At 28.2% G+C, this 27,793-nt stretch overlaps 1 protein-coding gene across 12 annotated transcripts in view; it reads right to left on the bottom strand.

The window, feature by feature from the left end:
• Positions 1 to 27,793, bottom strand: part of heph (polypyrimidine tract-binding protein 1 heph) — a 564,267-nt gene that overhangs the window by 336,993 nt on the left and 199,481 nt on the right. For 2 of the 12 annotated variants that reach the window (XM_075309480.1, XM_075309696.1), the window contains exon 1: positions 2,465 to 2,614. The exons of 8 other annotated variants lie outside the window; for them this stretch is intronic. The gene's annotated coding sequence lies outside the window, so the exon portion shown is untranslated. Of the gene's footprint in view, positions 1 to 2,464; positions 2,615 to 2,758; positions 3,089 to 3,823; positions 4,065 to 27,793 lie in introns of those variants that run through there. 2 more of the 12 variants (XM_075309630.1, XM_075309558.1) reach the window with 2 other exon arrangements.

The following is a 27,793-nucleotide window of genomic DNA, read 5'->3' as shown; positions in this document are numbered from 1 at the left end:
TAATAATTCAGAAAAATCCTTTAAATTTAATGAAATTGTCTTTAAATTTGTTGTCCGTTTGCATCTTGCACACAAAGCAAAAAATCGACATGTTTTTCAACACTTTATTTTTAAGAAGTTTTTTACTTGAAACATATCATAATTTCTTCTAGAAGTCGAGTCTGAATTTGGAAAATAAAGTTGTCGTTAACTTGTTTTTAAAGGTCTTTAATAGCATATGAAGAAATAATGCTGAAAAAGCGAAAAATTAAAATTTGCTTCCTAGAAGCAAATATACAAAACCCAAAATTAAAAGAGAATTGTGTCTTAAAATTATCCTTACTTGTATTCTCCGCTTCTTTGGCTCGGAATCAATAGCAAAATTTTTTTTAGGTAAAGACAAAATCTTTGGAGCCGGCCATGCTATTTTTTCAGTGAATAATAAATAAATACTTAAATTTGTTTAATACCAATTAGAATTAACTAAAATTTTCTAATTGTCCTATTTCCAATTGAATTTTTCAAACACTTTATTTTAAAGACGTTTTTACTTGAAACATATCATAATTTCTACTGGAAGTCGAGTCTGAATTTGGAAAATAAAGTTGTCGTTAACTTGTTTTTAAATGACTTTGATAGCATATGAAGAAAAAATGCTGAAAAAGCGAAAAATTAAAATTTGCTTCCTAGAAGCAAATACATACAACCCAAATTTAAAAGATAATTGTATCTTAAAAGTATCCTTACTACACTAAAAAAAAAAAGTGAACTCTCTATTTCACTAAAGCCAATTTAACTTTATTTTAGTTCATGGAATTATTATGTTTGGAGAAAGTTTCATTTACTCTAATAATTTTTTGCGTACGTTAGTTAAATTAACTAAAAAACTGGAAAAAATTATACTCAAATTAAGCAAAAAGATTTACTAAATTCGCCCTTCCCACAAAATAGTTCAGAATTTCATAAAATTTGTAAATTTTACCAAAAATGCGTCCATCATGAACTTCGTATGTCACTACAGACATTCTTGCAATTTTGAAATCCAAGTTTTTCCTTCCAACTACAAAATTTTCTTTAACAAGTGAAAAAACTTAGTTATGTCTAATAAATTTTCTTGTATTTGTCGAAAAATATTTACTTATTTTTATGACATCGGCGTGATGCCAACGTTTGTAATACTGTTTAGTTAAAATTTTCTACAAATATTCAAAATTTTTTAAAATTAACCGAAAGTTTTCTTCCTGGCGGGTTCACTGTTTTTTCAGTGTAGTATTCTCCGCTTCATTGGCTCGGAATCAATACCAAAATTTTTTAAGTAAAGACAAAATCTTTGGAAACGGGCATGCTATTTTTTCAGTGAATAATAAAAACTGAGTCAACTTAAATTTTTTTAATACCAAATAGAATTAACTAAAAATTTTTAATTGTCCTATTGCCAATTGAATTTTAAAAACAAAATAATTTATTAAAATCATACTATTCTATTATATTTATAGGAATTATTATATTAAACATATAATTGACTAGATAAGCAGATCAAGATCAAAGATCATTACTAATTTAGAGTTACAATATTAGGCAACTAAAACATTTTAAAGAATATTTAAAAAAAAAATGAGAAAATATTTTAACGAAAATTAATTTGGTTAAAAAAACCAATACAGAACAATTGTGAATCTAGATGGTGTTGTATATTAGTTATATAATGACTCTTCATTCATAAGAATCTATGAGAGAAATATTTCTAAGAAGAAGATCGAACTTGAGAAAAATCTATTATAAGAACTCTTTAGATTTTTTTTTTCAAGGTTTTATTACTAGATTTAGATTATAGATTAGAATATTTGTTAGGGAAATAATGGAAGAACTAGAAATATTTGCCTAAGCAAAAAGAGATAGGGTAGAGGAAAATTGATATTCGTATATAAGATACAAGATGACAAGACTTGCAAGAATTAGAGATTTTTTGTTTGTATGAAAATGATTTTCATTAATCACCTTTAATATATTCTAGAACCTTTTTGGGGAATTTGAGTGGGAGTTTTCCAACTCCAATATGGGATTTATATTTTCTTGGTTAAATCTTTAATTTGTTTGCACTTTTAATTCTATTTTTTTTTTAATTGAAATTCTTTCTTGATGTAAAAAAAAAAACAAAACTAATTAAACAAATATTTCTAAAACCTGTTTTGGTTTTATTTTTGGGGGGGAATATTGCTTTTCTTATTTGTGGCCACAGAACCCCTTTTACTTGAGCGCGTCTTAAAATAACACAAAATAAATTAACACAAATACACCCTTAGGCTCACAAAAAAACACACACACACACAAACACAAAGAGGAGGCACAAAGTTATTGCACTTAAAATGGAAACAGAACGTCAAAATAAATAACCAAATAAAAAAAAAAATAATACATATATTTTTTTCTTGTTGTTAATGCTAAATAAGGTATTTTTGGTATAAATATTATTTGTTATACGCACAGATCTCTTTTTAATAAAGTGAGAAGATGGGATTGTTTGTAGAGCACAAGAGTTTTGAGTTTGAATATTTAAAGGGCGCCGTAAACTTCCGCGTTTATTATTTGGTATGACTTCTTCTGTTTTTTTGATTTTTTCCTCTTTTAAATTTTCTTTTATTTATATTGTATTTTGTTGTTGTTTATTTTTATTTTATTTTTCTTCTTAGACTTTTTTCAAGTTAATCGGATGATGTTATTTGAGAATTTCCTTAATGAAAAGAAATGTGTGAAAATTTTTATTTTGCTAAGGTCTTACTAGCTCTTAGTCTAACAGCAATAGTATTAGAACAATTTCTTCTTCTTCTTCTTCTTGTAGTTATGGTCGTTCAAATGATGTTTTGGATTTATTTGGATGTTTGGATTTTTTTTTTTTTTTTGTTGTAGTATTACAATTGGATTTTTGCAATTGTTGTCGCACGTTTTAAATAAATTCTTGATTCTGATTATATTTATTCTGATTATTATGGTACGAAATATATAGTGGTAAAGGTGTGTTTTGTTTGATTGGTTTTTGCGTGTGAGAGACGACGAGACAACGTTTGAGTGGCGACTGACGACTACTAATACACGGGACGACCGGTGTTGCTGCTATTACTGCCGTATTCGAATTGAACTAAGCTCAACTTTGATTTTTCATCGTCGTTTCGTTTTTGTGGAAAATATGGATGGATGTGGCTGGACGAAGCGCGTGAGATTCGTTTTGGTTGGGAGGGTAGGGTAGGGTAGGGGGAGCGCATAAAGTGAGTGGCAATGTGTACTGATGGTGGTGGTGGTGGTGGTAGTGATGGTTGTACTTCAACCACACAGAGAAAGAGAGATAGAGAGAGCGAGAGCAAGCAACGTTGATGGAGTAATATTGGGTCTGGTCTATGTGAGTTTCATTAACTGAAGTATCTATGGAGAATGGGGGAAAAGAGCAGAGCTGCAACTGCCTTAAAGACGGTTTCTATTAAAGCTGCTGTTGCTGCTGCTGATTTGGTTCTTCTTGTTTTCTGGTATTTGAGAAGCAAAGCCACTGAGAAGTTGTTTGATGGTTACTTCTTCATTTGCTGTAAACTGAAGATGTTATAAAAAGAGAGAGAGATGACAATGTCAATGATGTTGCTAATGATAATTATGTTCAGCGGTAAAGCTGCTGCCAACGTGAGCTCTCTTTAAATGCCTAGATTTACTCTGTTATACACTAAACAAAACTCTCACACACATACACACACGCAGTTCGAAACAAAACTCTCTTTAGCCTCAAATAATATTGGATTAGAAGTTTCTTTTTGATACTTGAAAAATCTCTTGTGTTTCTATTGCTAACTCTTACACATACAATGACTTTGTTAGAAATTTCCTTTGTTGTTGTTGTTGTTGTTGTCGTAGAACATTAGTTGAGGAAAATATTTCTTTTACTTTTTACTATTTCTTTCGTTTTAGTATTAATAATAATGTTGGTGGTTGTTAATAAGAAAGATTGACTGATTGATTGATTGCAGTTGTTTTTGTATAATATATAGAGCAAAACGGCGGCGGACAGAATTTGGAACGGGTTAAAGCAAAGACTGTACGAAGACTGAAGTAAGAACGACTGATATTCTAAGGTAATATACCTACTTTTTTAATTCGGAGTATTTGTGCCATCATCGACGTTAACGTCCTATAGCTACTGCTCAGCTAACGTCCTTGTTTGTGTAGGCAGCAGAGAAGTCAACATCAGACGACTACATGTTAATATTTTCAATCTGTTGCTGCTGCTTGCTTACGTTGACGCACCCACACACATACAAATCAGGCCCACAAGGGGATACGCATAAGAGCCTTCTCGCCTTCAATTACAACAGAACAAGCCAAGTTGGGTTTGTTTTCCTTCAAGTTATTGTTGTTGCTGTTGTTATTATTTTGTTGATGATTTTTATGAATCTGTTGAATACACGTTGTCGTTGCCGTTATCGTACATAGTCGGAGAAGCATTCGCGTCATCATCGTCATCATTGTCGGAGTTGAGAATCATCGCGACGACGATGTCGTTGTCGTTTCGGCCCAAAAAAATCTTCTCCATTCGTTTCGTGTTTATAGCCCATAAACATTTTCTACCAAGGGTGTTTGTGTGTGTGCGTGCGTTTGAGATATGCCTTTTTGGTATACATGTGCTCTTGCATTCGTTTTAAACCAAGAGCCACCTTCCGTTTTACCTTTACTTCTCATTACCTTTCTACAGCAACAACAACAATGACATCAAACCCCTGCTGACAACTCTTTGCACACCGTACATTCCATTTTGACTCTCAACATCGTGTCGTCAGTTATCACACGACCAACACAGCAGGTTGCTCTTCGAAAAACCACCATATCACATGCAGACCATAATGTTTGTCGTCGTTGTTGTTGTTGGGTTATTGGGATTCTTACCTATTGCCTGTTGATGTGTTGTCTGAACAAAAACACCATAACTCAACACACAAACTAAGTGCATTGGAAACCCACTGCTATTAGCTGAGGCCTTATAACAAAACTCTCTCTTTCTCTCGGTCTCTCCAATGCTCATTGTATTCTAACGGTGTTTCCATTTCAAACATTTAGAACAGTATCATATTAACAATTTCTCCAATTGGAATGTATTTTTTGTTTGTAATAAAGGTTAGATGAGGTAAAAGAGAATACAGTTTCTCTTTTACTTCAATGATACTGTATGTGAGCGTTTTAGTTTATCACTACCACGTTCCTTTTAAATTCATACAGGTTGTTTGTGTTGCAATATGTGCAACAAGATTATGGTAGAAGCAACAGCATATTTCCATTGTATGTGAATGTCCCAATTTGAGCAGGAAATTAAAGGAAGGAAAAACGGAAATGTTTTCACAATAACCCAGATTTGAAACGTCAATATTTATAAAATTTTAATTTAATAAATTGAATTTAAATTTCATAAAAAATTATGTCATACATTTAGAACCGTAATAAGTTGATAATTCTATATAAGTAAAATGGTGAATAAGATTAATGAAATTCTATAGAAAAGTTTGCCTAAATATATTTCTTTAAAATTTTATTTATATTAAAAAATCCTCAAAAGTTTATTTCTACAGAAAATGTTGTCAAACTTTTATTTCTATAGAAAATTTTGTCAAAATTTTATTTCTATAGTACATTTTGTAAAAATTTTATTTCTATAAAAAATTCTGTCACAATTTTATTTCTATAGAATTTTTTTTCAAAATTTTATTTCTATAGACAATTTTGTCAAAATTTTATTTCTTTGGAAATTTGTGTAAAAATTTTATTTCTATAGAAAATTTTGTTAAAATTTTATTTCTACAGAAAATTTTGTCAAAATTTTATTTCTATAGAAAATTTTGTTAACATTTTATTTCTATAGAAAATTTTGTCAAAATTTTATTTCTTTAGAAAATTTGGGTCAAATTTTATTTCTATAGAAAATTTTGTCAAAATTTTATTTCTTTAGAAAATTTGGGTCAAATTTTTATTTCTATAGAAAATTTGGGTCAAATTTTGTGTTTTAAGTAAATTTTTAAAATTTTATTTCTATAGACAATTTTTTCAAAATTGTATTTCTATAGAAAAAACCCAAATATTTCTATAGAAAATTTTGTCAAAATTTTATTTCTATAATAAATTTTGTCCAAATTTTATTTTTATAGAAAATATTGTCAAAATTTTATTTCTATAGAAAATTTTATCAAATTTTTTTTCTATAGAAAATTTTGTCCAAATTTTATTTCTACAGAAAATATTGTCAAGATTTTATTTCTATAGAATTTTTTTTCAAAATTTTATTTTTTTGGAAAATTGTGTCAAAATTTTATTTCTATAGAAAATTTTGTCAACATTTTATTTCTACAGAAAATTTTGTTAATATTTTATTTCTATAGAAAATTTTTTCAACATTTTATTTCTATAGAAAATTTTGACAAAATTTTATTTCTATACAAAATTTTGACAAAATTTTATTTCTATAGAAAATTTTGTTAAAATTTTATTTCTTTGGAAAATTTTGTCAAAATTTGATTTCTATAGAAAATTTTTTTTCAAAATTTTATTTCAATAGCTATATTTGTCAACATTTTGTTTCTATAGAAAATTTTGTCAAAATTTTATTTCTATAGAAAATTTTGTTAAAATTTTATTTCTATAGAAAATATTGTCAACATTTTATTTCTATAGAAAATTTTGTTAAAATTTTATTTCTATAGAAAATCTTGTCAAAATTTTATTTCTATAGATAATTTTGTCAAAATTTTGTTTCTGTAGAGAATTTTTTCAAAATTTTACGTCTATAGAAAATTTTGTCAACATTTTATTTCTATAGCCAAATTTTATTTCTATAGAAAATTTTTTCAAAATTTTATTTCTATAGAAATTTTTTTTCAAAATTTTATTTCTCCGGAAAATTTTGTCAAAATTTTATTTCTATAGAAAATTTTGTTAAAATTTTATTTCTATAGAAAATTTTGTTAAAATTTTATGTCTATAGAAAATTTTGTCAAAATTTCATTTCTATAGAAAATTTTGTTAAAATTTTATTTCTATAGAAAATTTCATCAAAATTTTATTTCTATAGAAAATTTTGTCAAAATTTTATTTCTATAGAAAATTTGGCCCAAATTTTGTTTTTAACGAAAATTTTGTCAAAATTTTATTTCTTTAGAAAATTTTATTAAAATTTATTTCTATAGAAAATGTTGTCCAAATTTTATTTCTATAACATTTTTGTCAAAAGTTTATTGCTATAGACAATTTTGTCAAATTTTTATTTTTATAGAAAATTTGGCCCAAATTTTATTTTTATAGAACATTTTGTCAAAATTTTATTTCTTTAGAAAATTTTGTCATAATTTTATTTCTTTAAAAAATTTTGTCAAAATTTTATTTTTATAGAAAATTTGGCCCAAATTTTATTTTTATAGAAAATTTTGTCAAAATTTTATTTCTTTCGAAAATTTTGTCATAATTTAATTTCTTTAGAAAACTTTGTCAAAATTTTATTTCTATTGAATATTGTCATTAAATTTTATTTCTATAGAAAATTTTGTCAAAATTTTATTTCTTTAGAAAATTTGGGTCAAATTTTATTTCTATAGAAAATTTGGGTCACATTAAAGTAAATTTTATTTTTATGGAAATTGTTGACAAAATTTTATTTCTATATTAAATTTTCTGAAATTTCAACATTTTACTTCCATAAAATTTTTTGACAAAATTGCGTTTCTATGAACTTTTTCTCAAAATGTTATTATAAGTTTATTATTATAGAAACTTTTTATAAACAAATTTCTCAAAATTTAATTTTTTTATTGAAAATTTTGCCATAATGTTATCTGTGTGTGTGAAATTTTTTTTTTAAACTTTCTTTAGAAAATTTTCTCTCCATACGAATTTTTTTGAAAAAAAAAGTTTTTCTTTAAAATTTTATGTTTCTTTAGATAAATTTCTAAAAATTTTATTTTCATATAAAATTTTCCCAAAATTCTATTTCTATAGAAATTTTCTCATTTTTTCTCTATGCGAAATTTTTTCAAAAAATTTTTTTGCTCTAACAAATTTTATTTCTTCAGATAAATTCTCTAAATTGTATTTCTATAGAAAATTTTTCAAATTTTTATTTCCATAGAAGATGTTGTGACAATTTTATTTCTGTGGAAAAATAGCCCAAAATTTTATTTAAGTTTTTTTTTATTTTAATAGAAAAATTCCCCGCCATTCAATCTCATCATACCCCTTAGTTCCTACTTGTATATTGCGTATAAGTAAATATGAAATCCACATCTCCTAACATTCAAAAATGTTATATTGTCTAGTGTATAACAAATTCGTATGGGACAAAATGAGATAACACCTTCGAGTGGCGAATAAGCAAAATTCAAAATCGTTATAATGCACTTTTCGGCTTCGTAACACTCACAAGAATGTTGGGGGCATATCTTGACTAAGCAAACGAAGGTGAAACACCCGGTATTTGTGTCACCCACACATCATCCATCAACTTTAACCCAAAGGGCTAAAGCATAGGGAGGTTGTGTCCACCACTCGCCCTCGTTTCTACCTTTGACCCATTTCAAAAGCAACATTTACACCTTCGCTCGTATCTCGTTGAATATCTATGGGTAGTGAGAGTGTGGTTATCGGTAAGGGTGTAAGTGGTACGAGGTGCTAGATGAAAGAATGGGAGGCCAAGAGCCCATGCACAGAGTTGTTGGCATGTTCATATGTTTTTTTTTTATTTGTGTTGGATGTGTTGTTGTTTTAGGTTTTCTGTTTGTAGTGATTATTGTTGTTGCTGCTGCTGTTTTAAAAATCTATTGTTATTTTTGTTTGTTTTTGGCATACGCACACACACACACATACAGACTAACACCCTTGCACATACACAGAGGATAGCAATAGCTTTGTTATTTTCTCAACAGGATAAACAAGGACATATTATCCTTCAGTGTCTCTCTCATCCATACACAAGAACGAGATGGCTGCACACGAATTGATGATGGCAAAAATCCACGTAAAAACCCGAAAAAATACAATAACTGTTACACCTGCTACGAGAGTCAATAGAGTCACATCACCCCCGCACTACAAACTCACAAACATACATACTAGGGGTGTTCATGCAAATAAAGGTTTCGTTCGTTAGTCCTCGTATTGACTACAAGAGAGTAAAGATTTTTTTCAGAGAGAGAGAGAAAGAGAACGAGATTCCAAATACTTTGGCGATTTGGATAAGTTATTTAGAATTGAGAGAGAAAGAGGGTGAGCCTATTAGCCCAACGAAACACGGAAATTTTTTCGGAATACTCAGGTAAATTTCAGTTGTTGCGCTTTTTCTTGCTCTCACCCCCTTAACATTAAACGAGAGAGAAACATTCTCTTCAACAAGTCTATCACATTGTGACAACTTCGTATGTTTCCGAATGCAAAAAGTGCGCATGTCTATATCTCATAATGATGACCTAACAATTTGTGGGTACTTGTAAGAGAGTTTTTGTGTGGAATTCAAAAGTGAATAGAGAAGTTGTTGTAGTCTATGATGCAACAGATTATTCGTATAACAGTAATAAAGAGACCAATAAAGACTTCCCCTTTAGAATGGAGAGACCAATAAAGAGTTCTCCTTTGAAGTGGAATCGTCTATTCTATGATTTTTGTTTGATTATGGTCAAAGCTCAATAGGGGAAACACTTAATAAAATTCGAATAAGCAAAAGCTTATGTTGACTAACATCATGCAAAGCTTTTTTCCAAAAAGTTATATCATAGACAATTCTACATGCTCAGTAGACCAGATATTCTTAAATAATGTTATAATAGTAACGGAATTGGGGAATGAGAACATTTAAAAAAAACTGATACTGAAAAAATATGCGATATAAACTCTGAATCTCAAACTAAACTCTCGAATATTTTTTTATTTACAATTCTGTGAAATTAATTTGAAGTAAAACATTATTAACGGTCATTTTCATGTAGCTTCGTTAGGCTTTAACTACCAGTTAACAGAATGACATATGTGACCACAGTGCGGTTTAAAAATTCGTTAGCTAACGTACCACTAACGGACCTACATGAAAATGGCCGTAAGACTGAGAAAATTGTCAAAGAAAGCTGTAGACTTTTTTACTTACCCACATTTTTTTAATAAACTCTATAATCTTAATCTTACCTAAAAAGAAAAGAAACATAAAATAGGCATTACTTTTATATATTTTAAAGGTATTGTAATAGAAACAAAAAAAATATATTTTTATTTTTAAGAATTGTCTAGAAACTACCAAACTAGTGGGTCAATTTTGTAACTATTTTCGTCGAATGAATTATTGTCCGTCTGTCTGGTACTGTAAGGACTAACTTGGGAGCCACCGTGGTGCAATGGTTAGCATGGCCGCCTTGCCCGATTCCTGCTTCGACCGAACACCAAAAAGTTTATCAGCGAAGGATTATCCCACCTCAGTAATGCTGGTGACATTTCTGAGGATATCAAAACTTCTCTAAGTGGTTTCACTGCAATGTGGAACGCCTTTCGGACTCGGCTATGAAGAGGAGGTCCCTTGTCATTGAGGTCAACATGGAATCGGGCAGCACTCAGTGATAAGAGAGAAGTTCACCACTGAGGTTTCACAATGGACTGAATAGTCAAAGTGAGCCTGATACATCGGCCTGCCACCTAACCTAACCTAAGGTATAACCCAATCGTTTCAATACTTTATTCAGGTTAATATTTTTACCAAAAATATTTGGAGTAGTAAAAATAAATCCATGATATTTCCAATAGATGGCGTTATTTATCTGTATCTCTTGTGGCATTAGTCCGATCGGCTTCCGTGCTTCCCTAATACGAAACGTATTGCAGCCAACACTAGGTTGCTATAATTTCTAAATTAATTAATAAATTAAATCGTGATTAAATCGTACAATTGTTCGTTACCGTGGTACGTGATAGGATCGAGAAAGTGGACACAATTAAACAAGAACATAAATGACCAGAACAAGAACAGATATGACCTGTGGATCAGGTGGAAAATTTTCTCGTAAACTGAACATATCGCGCGAACGGATGCAAACCCCAGCAAAAAAAGCGTCGCCAAAAAAGTAATGAAAATGTTCTTTTTGAATCCGGAAGTGGTGCAAAATTGACGCAGAAGCGACGAATTTAACATGGACTTGTCATAGGACGGAAGTCCTCCATTTCAACAGCCGTTGCACTGAATTTGCATCACTTCTTTAGGTGTGAGCCGAATTCAATGCTTTGGGTGTAAATTAAAAAATTCTGTGATATTTTGTCAAATAAATAATTTTTACAATTTTTTATCATTTTTAATGGATTCTAACGCTTGTCGGAAACGTTTCAATTCAAATATTTTCAAAATTTTACAATTTTTTCAGATTGGATTTAGCATTTTTGTCGACAAAATTTAAATGATTTGTACCATTTTATGAATTCTTACTGTGTGTTTAACCTATTTGAAACAAAACAAGTATATACGGCCGTAAGTTCGGACAGGCCGAATCTTATGTACCCTCCACCATGGTTTGAGTAGAAACTTCTACGAAAGACTGTCATCCACAAATTTCAACTCACTCGGATGAAATTTGCTCCTCCAAGAGGCTCCAAAACCAAATTTCGGGATCGGTTTATATGAGGGCTATAAATGATTATGGACTGATATGGACCACTCTTGGCATGGTTGTTAAATATCCTATAATACCACCACGTACCAAATTTCAACCAGATCGGATGGATTTTGCTTCTCCAAAAGGCACCTGAGGTTAAATCTGGCGATCGGTTTATATGGGAGCTATATATAATTATGGACTTATAGGAACCAATTCCTGCATGGTTGTTGGATACCATATACTAACATCACGTACCAAATTTCAACCGAATGGGAAGAATTTTGCTCTTCCAAGGTGCTCCGGAGTTCAAATCTGGGGATCGGTTTATATGGGGCCTATATATAATTATGGACCGATATCGACCAATTTTTGCATGGGTGTTTGAGGCGATATATTAACATCATGTACCAAATTTCAACTGAATCAGATGAATTTTGGTCTTCCAAGAGGCTCCGGAGGTCGAATCTGGTGATCGGTTTATATGGGGGCTATATATAATTATGGACCGATATGGACCAATTTTTGCATGGCCATTAGAGACCATATACTAACATCATGTACCAAATTTCAGCCAGATCGGATGAAATTTGTTTCTCTTAGAGGCTATGCAAGCCAAATCGGAGGATCGGTTTATATGGAGGCTATATATAATTATGGACCGATATGGACCAATTTTTGCATGGCCATTAGAGACCATATACTAGCATCATGTACCAAATTTCAGCCGGATCGGATGAAATTTGTTTCTCTTAGAGGCTCTGCAAGCCAAATCGGAGGATCGTTTTATATGGGGGCTATATATGATTATGGACCGATATGGACCAATTTTTGCATGGTCATTAGAGACCATATACTAACATCATGTACCAAATTTCAGCCGGATCGGATGAAATTTGTTTCTCTTAGAGGCTCTGCAAGCCAAATTTGGGGGTCCGTTTATATGGGGGCTATACGTAAAAGTGAACCGATATGGCCCATTTGTAATACCATCCGACCTACATCAATAGCAACTACTTGTGCCAAGTTTCAAGTCGATAGCTTGTTTCGTAGCGTGATTTCAACAGACGGACGGACGGAGGGACATGCTCAGATCGACTCAGGATTTCACCACGACCCAGAATATATATACTTTATGGGGTCTTAGAGCAATATTTCGATGTGTTACAAACGGAATGACAAAGTTAATATACCCCCCATCCTATGGTGGAGGGTATAAAAAGTGCAAAATTTCTAAGTGTTCACAGACCATAAACAACAGAACCATCGCAGTCAACGCGCCACACGAAAATCTGCTTATCTCAATTCGTTGGATTTTTGTGCCTGGTGCATTTTGGAGATGAAGGTTGCGGCCCTATAAATAGGGGCCCCATTTTCCGGTCCCGTTTGTATTATGAATATAAACCCAAATATTTTAAATGAAAATGAACTCCAATTTCCGTTTTGGGATTGTGCTTCGTTTTCAAGTGTGACCGTTTCGCTTTCTGGGAGAAGGCCTCGGCCGGAATTTAGGATTTTCTACAATTCCAAAGCAATATAAGTTTATGAATTTTTCCTATGGACTGAATCCAAAATGGAAAAATTGTTTTAATTTGAAAGCGATATAAGTGGTCGGCTTTCGGCCAGGTTTTAAGACTCTCCTATGGACAGAGTACAAAGTGATCTAATGCAAAACAAGAGTCGTTTAAATCAAAAGTGAAAATGAACCCTAATTTTAGGGTCGATTTTCATGCTTGAGTTATAATTTTCATTTTCACGGGGGCTTATATCCATAATGAAACGTTGCCCCATTCCCCTTGTATGGCCATCGTAAATGAGAAATGCATTATAATTCCAATTTTTTTTTACTGCGAAAAAATTCCATAATTTGGATTTTGTTGGTCTAAAATTTCGTTTGAAAGGAAAGAATTTTTTTTTTTGCGTGTATGGACTCATAGTTATGACAGGTTCCCACAAAGGGATTTGGTTGGAAATACGCACTTTACAAAAAATATTAGTTCCTCGCTTTTGCTATGCCAAGGCCACTGCCACTGGTGCCATTTTAAATCATTGGAAATGGCAACTCATTGTAAAGGATAGATCATTGACTTCAATGGTTAGCTAATTTAGTTTTCATTCAATTCCATACAGCAATCCGGTATATCTCACATCTTAATTAAATATAGAAAAATATATATTTCTTGACCCAATAACATCAATAATTTCAAATCATTAAAATTAATTTCCATGTAATGAGATGCAACAAAAATACAACCAAAATTTAATAGAAGTATACCGTCTTTTCTTTACCCGGTTTTTCCAAATATACAGACTAATTCAACTACATACTATTTGAAAGCACTTATCTAGACAATCTCCTCTTTCTTGGCTTGCCAAAAAAAAAAAAAAAAAAACACAAGCAGCAATTTGAAGCAGTATTGAGTTTGAAATGCTTTAGTTACACGCGAAAAAAAGCACACTTCCCTTACAAATGAATTTTTAAACAACAAATATTGATGGGAAATTTATTATCGTGGTAAAAAAAAAGTAAGTAAGTATACTATTCATCGACGTCTTTGATAAGATGTACAAAAATAAAAAAATCGTACATCTGAATTTCAAGATGTCATTCTGGATGTATGTACGCGTAATGAGAAAGATCCTGGCATACACGTGGATGGTTAATTGAAAAGAAGTGCAACATGATCTCTAGATATCTCTTTATATTTCACCACTTTATATTCTGTTATACAAATAATTTGCAAGCAAATATCATATTTAATATATATATTTTTAATTTTACCTTTTTCCAGTACAGATAATCGAACCACAGATCATTCACCGTCAACTGAGCCATGTAATTCTTAACATATACAGTGTTACCAGTAGAGGTGTGCACGTGAGTAATATTTTGCTCACGCTCACGCACACTCACGACGGAGAAATCTTATTCACGCACACTCACGCACGATATTTTTTGGTAGGACTCACGCTCACGCACGCTCAGTAAAAGAAAATTTGTACTCACGCACACTCACTCACGAAAATCTTTTAAATGTCGTGACTCACGAAAAATGTCGTGACTCACGAAAAACGTCGTGACTCACGAATAATTTTATGAGTAATTTACCTATAGAACCTGATTGAAAACATGAGTATGTGTAAAATCGAGAGCGTTATAAAACTCTTTACACCTAGGGTGTCACTAAAATTATAAATGAATTCAACTCGTAAGCATTTTATGTTCGTACGCGAAATTATTTTCGTGAGTGTGTTTTTGCGAATTTCGTTACTCACGCACACTCACGAAGATATTATTTTCGTGACTCACGCTCACGCACGACATTTGGTTGGTTAATCACGCTCACGCACACTCACGCCGTTGCCGTCAGCGTGACTCACGACTTACGCGTGAGTCACGCACATTTTCGTGAGTCACAACAATTTCATGTCACGTGCACACCTCTACTACATGTAAGTCTAAATACGATCGGTTCATACATATACATTTGTCAAAATTTTATTTCTATAGACAATTTTCTCAATACTTTATTTCTATAGACAATTTTGTGAAAATTTTATTTCTATAGAAAAAAACTACTAAACAACAATCTTATTTTATATTTTTTTCTTTAGAAAATTTTGTAAAAATTTTATTTCTATAGAAAATTTTGCCAAAATTTTTGTCTATATTGAAAATTTTGTCAAATTTTATTTCTATAAAAAATTTTGTCAAAATTTTATTTTTATAAAAAATTTTTCCAAAATTTTATTTCTATAGAAAAATGTGTCAAAATTTTATTTCTATAAAGAAAATTTTGTCAAAATTTTATTTCTATATAGAAATTATTTCTACACTGAAAAAAATATTGACCTAATATGGAAGATTATGCAACTTGCATTTTAGGACTCGAAATTTACGCAATGCTAAGGACAAAATTCGTTATAGAAAAATTTGTAAAAATTCTATTTCTATAGAAAATTTTGTCAAAATTTTATTTCTATAGAAAATTTTGCCAAAATTTTATTTCTATAGAAAATTTTGTCGAAATTTTATTTCTATAGAAAATTTTGTCGAAATTTTATTTCTATAGAAAATTTTGTCGAAATTTTATTTCTCTACAAAAATTTGATTTCTATAGACAATTGTGTGAAAATTTTATTTCTATAGACAATTTTGTCAACATTCTTTTTTATAGAAAATTTTGCCAAAATTTTATTTCTATATAGAAAATTTTGTCAAAATTTTTGTAATGAAAATTTTGCAAAAGTTTTATTTCTATAGAAAATTTTGTCAAATTTGTTTTTCTATAGAAAATTTTGTCAAAATTTTATTTTTATAGAAAATTTTGTTAATAGTTTATTTCTATAGAAAAAAAATAATAAACAACAATCTTATTTTATAATAGAAATTTTACATCTCAAAAAAAAATTTTTGCCAAAATTTTATTTCGCTAGAAAATTTTGCCTAAATTTTATTTTTATAGAAAATTTTGCCAAAATTTTATTTCTATTCAAAAATTTTATTTCAGTAGAAAATTTTGTGAAAATTTTATTTCTATAGACAATTTTGTCAAAAAAAAAAAAAAATTATAGAAAATTTTGTCAAAATTTTATTTCTATATAGAAAATTTTATTTCTATATAGAAAATTTTGTCAAAATTTTTGTAATGAAAATTTTGCTAAAGTTTTATTTCTATAGAACATTTTGTCAAATTTGTTTTTCTGTAGTAAATTTTTTCAAAATCTTATTTTTATAGAAAATTTTGTCAATATTTTATTTCTATAAAAAAAAACTACTAAAAGACAATCTTATTTTATAATAGAAGTTTTACTTCTATAGAAAATGTTGCCAAAATTTTATTTCCCAAGAAAATTTTGCCAAAATTTTATTTCTATAGAAAATTTTACCAACATTTTATATCTATAGAAAATTTTGTCAAAATTTTATTTCTATAGAAAAAAACTACTAAACAACAATCTTATTTTATAATAGAATTTGGCGAAGAAGTAAAATTTTATTTCTGTAGAAAATTTTGTCAAATTTTGCCAAAATTTTATTTCTATAGAAAATTTTGTCAAATTTTTTTTATATTGAAAATTTTGTCAAATTTTATTTCTATAAAAAATTTTGTCAAAATTTTATTTTTATAGAAAATGTATCCAAAATTTTATTTTTATGGAAAATTTTGTCAAAATTTTATTCTTGTATAGAAAATTATTTCTATATAAACTTTGCAAAATCTATCAAAACGTCAAAAATTCTACTAATCTATCCAACAATAAAAAAAAATCTCCTAGAATTCTACCAACTATGGCAACCGTGTCTACAACCCAATTTTATTACTTGAATATTTAGAGGAAAATTTTCGTTCATAAATACAAGATAGCCGAACTTCCATTTTCATATTTCCAGCATTTCGAAGACTATCACTGGCCCCTTGGTATTGTGGTTTGAAATCTTGATCTTATTTGCAGCTTCCAAGCTGGTTTGACAAAATTTACAATTTTTAAAATTTTTAAATTATTACTGATTTTCTTCAGCAGAGCCTTTTTCTTTATAATTATTTATTTTTTTTTAACTTGCCAACAATTTATTGGGGATTTTTTGTAAGGAATTAAAATTTAAATTGGAGCATTTTGGCGACGAAAGCATCATAATTTGAGGACAAGAGTCAGAAAAATACTGTCAACACTGCTCTTATACTCTTATAAACAGTTCCTATTTGAATTTAACTCTTTGGCATCAATACCAAAAATCATTAGTGTAAAGGCAATAATCTTTGGAACCGCCTAAACGTTTTCTCAGCGTATAAAAGCAATGAAATTCCACTAAACTTCCATTACTGAAAATTCATTATCACGCAAGAAACCCAAAATACAAAAAAGAACAAGTCTAGGTTCAACATTTAGGAGAGTATTTCAATCCCCCTATTTCTGTCTATTCGCAATTCCAGCATAGCTCAAGTACAAAAAAAACTTTATTAAGAGAACTACAAAGCAAAAAAAAGGTAAATAATAAAAATATATGGTTTATGGGCGAAAAAAGTACAGCACCAAACAAAACTCTACGGCTCCAATGGTGAATACAGCAAACGACAGACAGAGCCAGAGCAATAACACCGCACTCTGAATGGAGCTTGTTGCCAACTTCAGAGCTCTGTATAGGCCTTGGCAATAGCTGGACGAACTAACTTGGTGGCGAAATGCAACATCATTTCGCTCGCTGACTAATAATAAAGGCGATCACGACGACAATGGCTACGATGGCAGCATTGCACCAGCTTCAGTGGCAGCTATCAGATATTCAACAGGCAACAGACAAAACAAAATGAGAACAAACTACACACCGCGGCAAAGCAAAAGAAGACAAATCGTCTTTTTCTACATCCAGAGGTACATGAAGAATGTAGGCTCTCTTCTGTATGGTTGCTTACTGCCTAGTTACAGAGATGGAATCACAAGATTCTTTTGTGTGTGTGTGTGTGTGTGTTTTTTTTTGTTGCAGCATTGTGCATTGGCATTGCAACAAGTTTTACTTGGGATCTTGGGAAAAAACTAGTTTCTGGCGGCAAAGACGAACGATGGTGATGGTGTTCGAATGTTGCTGCCAATACTAGTTTCAAGTGCAAGTCCAAGACCAATGCATACACTGTGCAGAAACGCACACACACACACAGATGGAGCATATCAAAGACACCAAAAACCCCCAGACATAGAGTACTGCGGTTTGCATGCAACAAATGCGACGATACAAATAAAACAAGTCAAGACAAGAATTATTGTAGGAAGATAGCAACACAAGTGGTAGACAATATGATGATGGTGGGGTAGAAGGTCGACTTTGCTAAATTCTTAAAAAAACTCAATAAATAAATAGGTATAAAGAGATTATAAAGTCTATAAATATGTTGAAGATACACGAACTAGTGGGTTATTATGGCCACTTAGTAATGCACTCATTAAGGAGTCGTCTTGTACTCACGGTTGGCACGCGAGCCAAAAACCATCTACCAATATAGAAAATTTTCTCAAAATTTTATTTCCAAAGAAAATTTTCTCAAAATAAAATTTCTTTAGAAAATTTTGTGAAAATTTTATTTCCAAAGAAAATTTTATCAAAATAAAATTCTTTTAGAAAATTTTGTCAAAATTTTATTTCTATAGAAAATTGTATCAAAATTTTATTTCTATAGAAAATTTTCTCCAAATTTTATTTCTATAGAAAAATTTGTAAAAATTTTATTTCTATAGAAAATTTTCTCCAAATTTTATTTCTATAGAAAAATTTGTAAAAATTTTATTTCTATAGAAAATTTTCTCCAAATTTTATTTCTATTAAATATTTTTTCAAAATTTTATATCTACAGACAATTTTCTCAAAATTTTATTTCTATAGAAAATTTTCTCAAAATTTTAGTTCTATAGACAATTTTCTTAAAATTTTATTTCTATAGAAAATTTTGTCCAAAGTTAATATCCATAGAAAATTTTGTCAAAATTTTATTTCTATAGAAAATTTTCTCCAAATTTTATTTCTATTAAATATTTTGTCCAAATTTTATATCTATAGACAATTTTCTTAAAATTTTATTTCTATAGAAAATTTTGTCCAAAGTTTATATCCATAGAAAATTTTGTCAAAATTTTATTTCTTTAGAAAATTTTCTCCAAATTTTATTTCTATTAAATATTTTGTCAAAATTTTATATCTATAGACAATTTTCTTAAAATTTTATTTCTATAGAAAATTTTGTCCAAAGTTTATATCTATAGAAAATGTTGTCCAAAGTTTATATCTATAGATAATTTTGTGAAAATTTTATTTTTATAGCAAATGTTGTCAAAATTTTATTTTTATAGAAAATTTAATCCAAATTCTATTTCTATAGAAAATTTTATCAACATTTTATTTATATAGAAAATTTTCTCCAAATTTTATTTCTATAGAATATTTTATCAAAATTTTGTATCTATAGACAATTTTCTCAAAATTTTAATTCTATAGAAAATTTTTTCAAAATTTTCTCCAAATTTTAATTCTATAGAAAATTTTCTGAAAATTTTAGTTCTATAGACAATTTTCTTAAAATTTTATTTCTATAGAAAATTTTGTCCAAAGTTTATATCCATAGAAAATTTTGTCAAAATTTTATTTCTATAGAAAATTTTCTCCAAATTGAATTTCTATTAAATATTTTGTCAAAATTTTATATCTATAGACAATTTTCTTGAAATTTTATTTCTATAGAAAATATTGTCAAAATGTTATTTTTATAGAAAATTTAATCCAAATTTTATTTCTATAGAAAATTTTATCAAAATTTTATTTCTATAGAAAATGTTCTCTAATTTTTATTTCTATAGAATATTTTGTCAAAATTTTGTATCTATAGACAATTTTCTCAAAATTTTATTTCTATAGAAAAATTTCTCAAAATTTCAGTTCTATAGACATTTTCTTAAAATTTTATTTCTATAGAAAATTTTGTCCAAAGTTATATCCATAGACAATTTTCTTAAAATTTTATTTCTATAGAAAATTGTCTCCAAATTTTATTTCTATAGAATATTTTATCAAAATTTTATATCTATAGACAATTTTCTCAAAATTTTATTTTTATAGCAAATGTTCTCAAAATATTCTCCAAATTTTAATTCTATTGAAAAACGTCTCTATATTCTATTTCTATAGACAATTTTCTTAAAATTTTATTTCTATAGAAAATGTTGTCCAAAGTTTATATCTATAGAAAGTTTTGTCAAAATTTTATTTTTATAGAAAATTTAATCCAAATTTTATTTCCATAGAAAATTTTTATTTCTGACCGAGTATTTTTTAAAAAGTTCGTAGAGTATATTCTACAACGATTTATTTTATTGTTTATCAAAGGAACTTATTACGAATTTCAAGTGAGGTGGTAGGACAAAGCCACTATGTAACGAAATTCTACGTCATACAATGGGCTCCCAAATTTAGAACAGTCCACTGGGCCCTAATTTTGGACTGAAGATATCACTTTGACAATGACTGACTGATGTAGGCTAGGCGCTATTAGTAGACCTGTTCATTTGAAAGAGCTCTTTCTCATCTTTAGATGGTTTAATCGTTCGTCATTTTTCAGGTTAATAAATGAATTATACAGGAGAAAAAAATTTGAAATTCCGACATCTGCTTTTCATCGCTAAGTTCAAAAAAGGCGACTTAGACATGCCTCAAAGTGGGCAACCTTCAGTATACGCTTTATAAAAAACTTCACAAACTTATGTCACGACCCAAAAGATACAAGCCCGTTACGAGTGTTGCCTTTTACAATTCGGGATTATGGAACAAATAAAAAAATATTTATCAACGAAAATCGCTTTATTGTTTTTCCATATATTCTCCATAAAGATCTATACGATTTTGTATGCGTTTGAACCAATTGCCGAAGCATTTTGCCATTCTGTTCGAGGTTGCCTTTTACAATTCGGGATTATGGAACAAACAAAAAAATATTAATCATCGAAAATTGCTTTATTCTTTTTCAAAATATTCTCCATAAAGATCTATACGATTTTGTAAGCGTTTGAAACAATTGCCAAAGCACTTTTGCCATTCTGATTGAGGTATTTCGAAAACATGCATTTTGAACGCATCAAGCGCTTCTTCAGGTGCAGTAATAAAAAGAACTCATTCGGTGCAATGTCTGGATTAACGACGGATGACCCACCAAATCGAAAATATTTTTTTCCAAAGACTTTACTATTATTATATTAAATTTATTTTAATTATTTTTTTATTTATTATATCCTAAATATTCTGTAAATTACGTGTCCTATAATTTCGATTGCATAATCGTTCATATTAGGGCAATATTTTTTCAGTGGATGAACAAACAGCGGGACCATCAATGACTGACAAAAGACTCAAGACACAAGCGCATCTTTGAAATCACACGATCAACGACCGTCAGCCGAAAAGACTTAAGACACAAACGATCAACGAACCGTTAGGCCAAAAGACTTAAGACACAAACAAATACATACTAAAAACAGCGTCCATAAACACCGAATATCCGAAAGTAATATCACAAATAATGCAGACCAACATACATGGTGGACATAGCCGTACACTGAAAAAAATATTGATCTAATAGGAAAGATAAGGTTATGGGTTAAAGTGGCAGTCCAATTTATTTTTAGGCTCACTTAGACTATTCAGTTTATTGTGATAAAAAGGAAAGAAAAACAACGTACATTTTATGTGGCACATCTTATACAATATTAAGGATAAATTTCTTTAAAATAAAAAAAAATAATTGTTTTCGTAAAATGTAGGACAGTAATCTTTAAAATTGGCGTCCCTCCGTTAAATTCGTATGCCTTTAAATAAAAGCAAATTACCTTTACAGTACAGAAAAAAACATTTTTAATTTAAGGAAACAATCTTTAAGATATTGAATCTTTAGCTCAATAAGAAGCTTCAAATACACACACAAAATTTTTTTTCTGATTCAATCACGAAATTAATTGATCCAATTAATTTTTTAATTGAAATGTCTTCAATCACAGAAATGATAGTTACAATTAAAAAATTAACTAAAAGTCAATTAAAAATAATTGATCCAATTAAAAAATTAATTGATACTATCAATTTTTGTGATTGATTTCTGTTTCAATAAAAAATGTATTGAATCACTTATATTTTTAATTGAATATTTTTTAAAACTCAATTAAAACCTTAATTGGAAAATTTTCATGAAATTTTTTTCTGTTAATAATAATCTAATACTCTTTGTTTTGAGAATTTTGCATCTTTGGTGTCGACCATCAGGGCTTTGGTCCCCCACTATCAATAACTCGGTCTAAATAGCATGTAAATTTTATTAGCAAAATGAGGCATAACTAATTTGGATGCTATTAATATTGATACAATTTATATTTGATTTAAGATGCACAATGCAAGAAAACAGTTTATAATATAACAATAACAACAATCAAAATATAGAGATTTATTATAAAAAGAAAATTAATGTCAGACGCTGAAATGGCATTCTTCTTCATTATTATTATAAACCACATTACTATTACAGTCAGCGGACTTGAACTAGGTGCTGTTTCAGTTAATACTTCTCTTCACTGCTCTGTATCTGCAGAATAAACATAAATTGGAGATGCAACAGACAAGGCTAACAAACCACCACCCAACCAAGTACAAGACGTAGACGAAGAAGAAGAAGAAAAAATTCATCTATTTCAACAGCGGCAAATGAAGCACGACTTAAATGGTAGATGAAGAACATACCGCGAATTGTTAGTAGCTTGAATTTTTGCTTGATACCAGCCTGGCCATAGTAACCATGGAGTGTGCGAGAATGAATGCAATAAAAAAGGCCAAAGTCAGTTAGCGAAGAACAAAACGAGAGAGCGAGCAAAAACAAAAAAATCTCTAGCAACAAATGTATCACCACCACAGACAAATCAAGTTAAAATATTTTGAGGTAAATGTTGAGCACAATCATGCACATAAACATATGCTAGAAAAGAAGCAGCGGTGGTAATTGTGAAGGCCTTAAGAAAAAATTAGGTAGGGGTAAATCAATAGGGAAATTAAGAGCTTTCGCAGTTGTTTCGAAGTTAGTTGATCTACAGTAGAGCTCGTCCGTAGAATCGGATTCGGCCAAAAATCGATAATCGTCCACGAATCGGAATTCGGCTTCAAGAGGCCGATTAACCGAAGGCGAAGCTTTTAATAATTTAATTTCTTTCATATGGAATTGTTTCAGGCAAAACACCCACTACTCAATAAAATTGAAGAAAAAAGCGGTATTAGGCAAGAGCAGCGGTAATAAAATATTTAAGCGTGGCCAGAGAATAGTTGTTTATAATAATTTTAGATATTGGTAGAATTCTTGATATTTTGATAGATTTTGAAAAATATACCTCTCCACATTCGAGGTACATCAATTTCTATAGAAATAAAATTTTGACAAAATTTTCTATAGAAGTAAAATTTTGACCAACTTTTATATAGAAATAAAATGTTGATCAACTTTTTTTATAGAAATAAAATAAAATTTTGACAAAATTTCCTACAAAAATAAAATTTTGACAAAATTTTCTATAGAAATAAAGTTTTCCATAGAAATACAAGTGTAACAAAATTTTCTATAGAAATCAAATTTTGACGAAATATTCCATAAAAATAAAATGTTGACAAAATTTCTATAAAAATAAAATTTTGGCAAATTTTCTATAGAAATAAAATTTTGACAAAATTGTCTATAGAAATAAAGTTAGGACACTATTTTCAATTCAACAACATTTTGACAAAATTTTCTATAAAAATAAAATGTTGGCGACATTTTCTACAAAAATAAAATTTTGACATAATTTTGTATAGAAATAAACTTGTGGCGAAATGTTCTATAGAAATAAAATTTTAAATTATACAATTAATTCAATGGCTCTATTAACCATGTTCCTTAATCTATATCTGTCCATAAAGCTCGAAAAATAATTGTATAATTAGATATAATGCATTTGGACGTCAATTGCCTGTTTCGATATCAGGCTAACATGAAATATAATAAAATTTTGACAAAATTTTCTATAGAAATAAAATTTTGACAAAATTTCCTATTAAAATATAATTTTGACAAAATTTTCAATAAAAAAAAATTTGATACAATTTTCTATAGAAATAAAATTTTGACAACATTTTCTATGGAAATAAAATTTTGACAACATTTTCTATGGAAATAAAATTTTGAATAACTTTTTGATAGAAATAAAATTATGAAAAAATTTTCCATTGTTGTTGTTTTTGATTTCAGCTTAAAATCATGCATTGACTAAACTACAAGTGTAGCTTAACCAACAGAGGAAAATAATGTTTGTTAAATTTATTTGGGCAAAGCCCTATAGACTACATCCTCTAATTGCAGCACAACTATCAACCAATTATCAGAATAAATTCAGGCAGTTCAATAAACCCAAGGTGAACCACACTTGAACCTTCCGAAAAAAGGTTTAAGATAGCGGGCTTATGCCGAAATAAATTCATACAAACATTTCCCTTTTCCTTTGCTACCTTTTCCTTTGCTATCAAATCATCGATTTGAGTGTAGTTGGCAGGGTTTATTTCGAGCGTGCTTCCTCTTTTTTCATTCGTTTTCTTTTGTTATTGTTGGTTTCTTTCTTTAATGATTCCCAGCAAAAAAAAAATGGAAGTTCTTCCAAATGCACAACTTTAAAAGCACTTCCAGAAGATGCACTCCCAATGATGTTCTTTATTTTAACTACCCAGGAAGTTCTTTTAATTCAATTTATATAAACAGGGGTTTTTCATACTTTTAATGGGTAATTTTAACTTTTTTTTTGTTTAAAATACGTTAAAAACGGAGTAAGAATTCATAAAATGGTACAAATCATTTAAATTTTGTCGAAAAAAATGCAAAATCCAAAATTGTGAATTTTTGAAAATATTTGAGGTCAAACGTATCCGACAAGCGTTAGAATCCATTAAAAATTATAAAAAATTATAAAAATTATTTATTTGACAAAATATCACAGAATTTTTTAATTTACATCCAAAACATTGAATTCGGATCGCACCTAAAGAAGTGATTCAAATTCAATGCAACGATTGTTGAAATGGAGAACTTCCGTCCTATGACAAGCCCATGTTAAATTCATCGCTTCTGCGTCATTTTTGCACCACTTCCGGATCCAAAAAGAACATTTTCATTACTTCTTTGGCGACGCTTTTTTTTGCTGGGTTGTTGTTGTTTTTGATTTCATCTTAAAACCATTTTCCATTAAAATAAAATTTTCTATAGAAATAAAACTTTGACCAAATTTTCTATAGAAATAAAATTTTGACAAAATTTTCTATAGAAATAAAATTTTGACAAAATTTTCTATAGAAATACAATTCTGGAAAAAAAATATAGAAATAAAATTTTGACAACATTTCCTATAGAAATAAAATTTTGACAAAATTGTCTATAGAATAAAAGTTGGACAAAATTTTTCTATAGAAATACAATTTTGGAACAAAAAAAAATTATTGAAATAAAATTTTGACAAAATTTTCTATAGAAATAAACTTGTGGGGAAATTTTCTATAGAAATAAAATGTAGACAAAATTTTCTATAGAAATAAAATTTTGACAAAATTTTCTATAGAAATAACATTTTTCACAAAATTTTCTATAGAAACAAAATTTTTCACAAAATTTTCTCTAGAAATAAAATGTTGATCAACTTTTTGATAGAAATAAAATGTTCTACAAAAATAAAATTTTGACAAAGTTTTGTATAGAAATAAAATTTTAAAAAATTTCCTATAAAAATAAAATTTTAAAATACAATTTTGACAAAATTTTCTATAGAAATAAACTAGTGACGAAATTTTCTATAGAAATAAACACGTGGCGAAATTTTTTATAAGAAATTTTGACAAAATTTTCTAGAGAAATAAAAATTTTGACAAAATTTTACATAAAAATAAAGTTTTGACAAAATTTTCTATAGTAATAAAATGTTGACCAACTTTTTCATAAAAATAAAATTATGACAAAATTTTCTATAGAAATAAACTTGTGGCGAAATTTTCTATAGAAATAAAATGTAGACAAAATTTTCTATAGAAATAAAATGTAGACAAAATTTTCTATAGAAATAAAATGTAGACAAAATTTTCCATAGATATAAAATTTTGACGAAATTTTCTATAGAAATAAAATTTTGACCAAATTTTCTATGGAAATAAAATTTTGGCACATTTTTCCATACAAATACAACTGTGACAAAATTTTCTATAGAAATAAAGTTTTAACGAAATTTTCTATAAAAATAAAATTTTGACGAAATTTTCTATAAAAATAAAATTTTGACAAAATTTTCTATGGAAATAAAATTTTGACGAAGTTTTCCATAAAAAAAAATTTTACCAATTTCCTATAAAAATAAACTTGTGGCGAAATTTTGACAAAATTTTGTATAAAAATAAAATTTTCTATAGAAATAAAATTTTGACAAAATTTTCTATAAAAAATTCTATAAAAAATTTTTGAAAAAATATTCTATAGAAATAAAATTTTCAAAAAATTGTCTATAAAAATAACATTTTGACGATATTTTCTATAAAAATAAAATTTTTACGAAATTTTCTATAAAAATAAAATGTAGACAAAATTTTCTATAGAAATAAAATTTTGACAAAAGTTTATATAGAAATAAAATTTTAACAATATTTTCTATAAAAATAAAATTTTGACAAAATTTTCTATAGAAATAAAATTTTGACGAAATTTTCTATAAAAATAAAACATTTTCTATAGACATACAATTTTGACAAAATTTTCTATAGAAATAAAATTTTCAAAAAATTTCTATAGAAATAAAATTTTGACGAAATTTTCCATAAAAATAAAATTTCGACAAATTTTCTATAAAAATAAATTTTTGACAAAATTATCTATAGAAATAAAAATGTTTGAAAAATTTTCTATAAAAATCAAATGTTCACAAAATTTTCTATAGAAATAAATCTGTGACAATATTTTCTATTGAAAAAAAAATTTGACAAAATTTCTATAGAAATAAAATTTTGACAAAATTTTCTATAGAAATAAAATTTTGACAAAATTTTCTATGGAAATAAAATTTTGACCAAATTTTCTATGGAAATAAAATTTTGAAAAAAAAAATTCTATAGAAATAACATTTACAAACATTTTCTATAGAAATAAAATTTTGACGAAATTATCTATAGAAATAAAATTTTGACCAACTTTTTGATAGTAATAAATTTTTTACAAAATTTTTCATAAAAATAAAATTTTGGAAAAATTGTCTATAGAAATAAAATTAGGACGCAATTTTCAATATAAATACAATTTTGAAAAACAAAAAATTATATAGAAATACAATATTGACAAAATTTTCTATGATAATAACATTTTAACAAAATTTTTTATCGAAATAAAATTTTAACATTTTCTATACAAATAAAATTTTGAATAAATTTTCTACAGAAATAAACTTGTGGCAAAATTTTCTAGAGAAATAAAATTTTGACAAAATTTTCTATAGAAATAAAATTTTGACCAAATTTTCTATGGAAACAAAGCATTTACCAAATTTTCTATGGTAATAAAATTTTGACAAAATTTTCTATAGAAATAAAATTTTGACAAAATTTTTGATAGAAATAA

Source organism: Haematobia irritans, chromosome 1 (genome assembly GCF_050003625.1).
Source record: "Haematobia irritans isolate KBUSLIRL chromosome 1, ASM5000362v1, whole genome shotgun sequence".
NCBI classification, from domain to species: domain Eukaryota; kingdom Metazoa; phylum Arthropoda; class Insecta; order Diptera; family Muscidae; genus Haematobia; species Haematobia irritans.
This window is presented reverse-complemented; position numbering and strand designations above follow the sequence as displayed.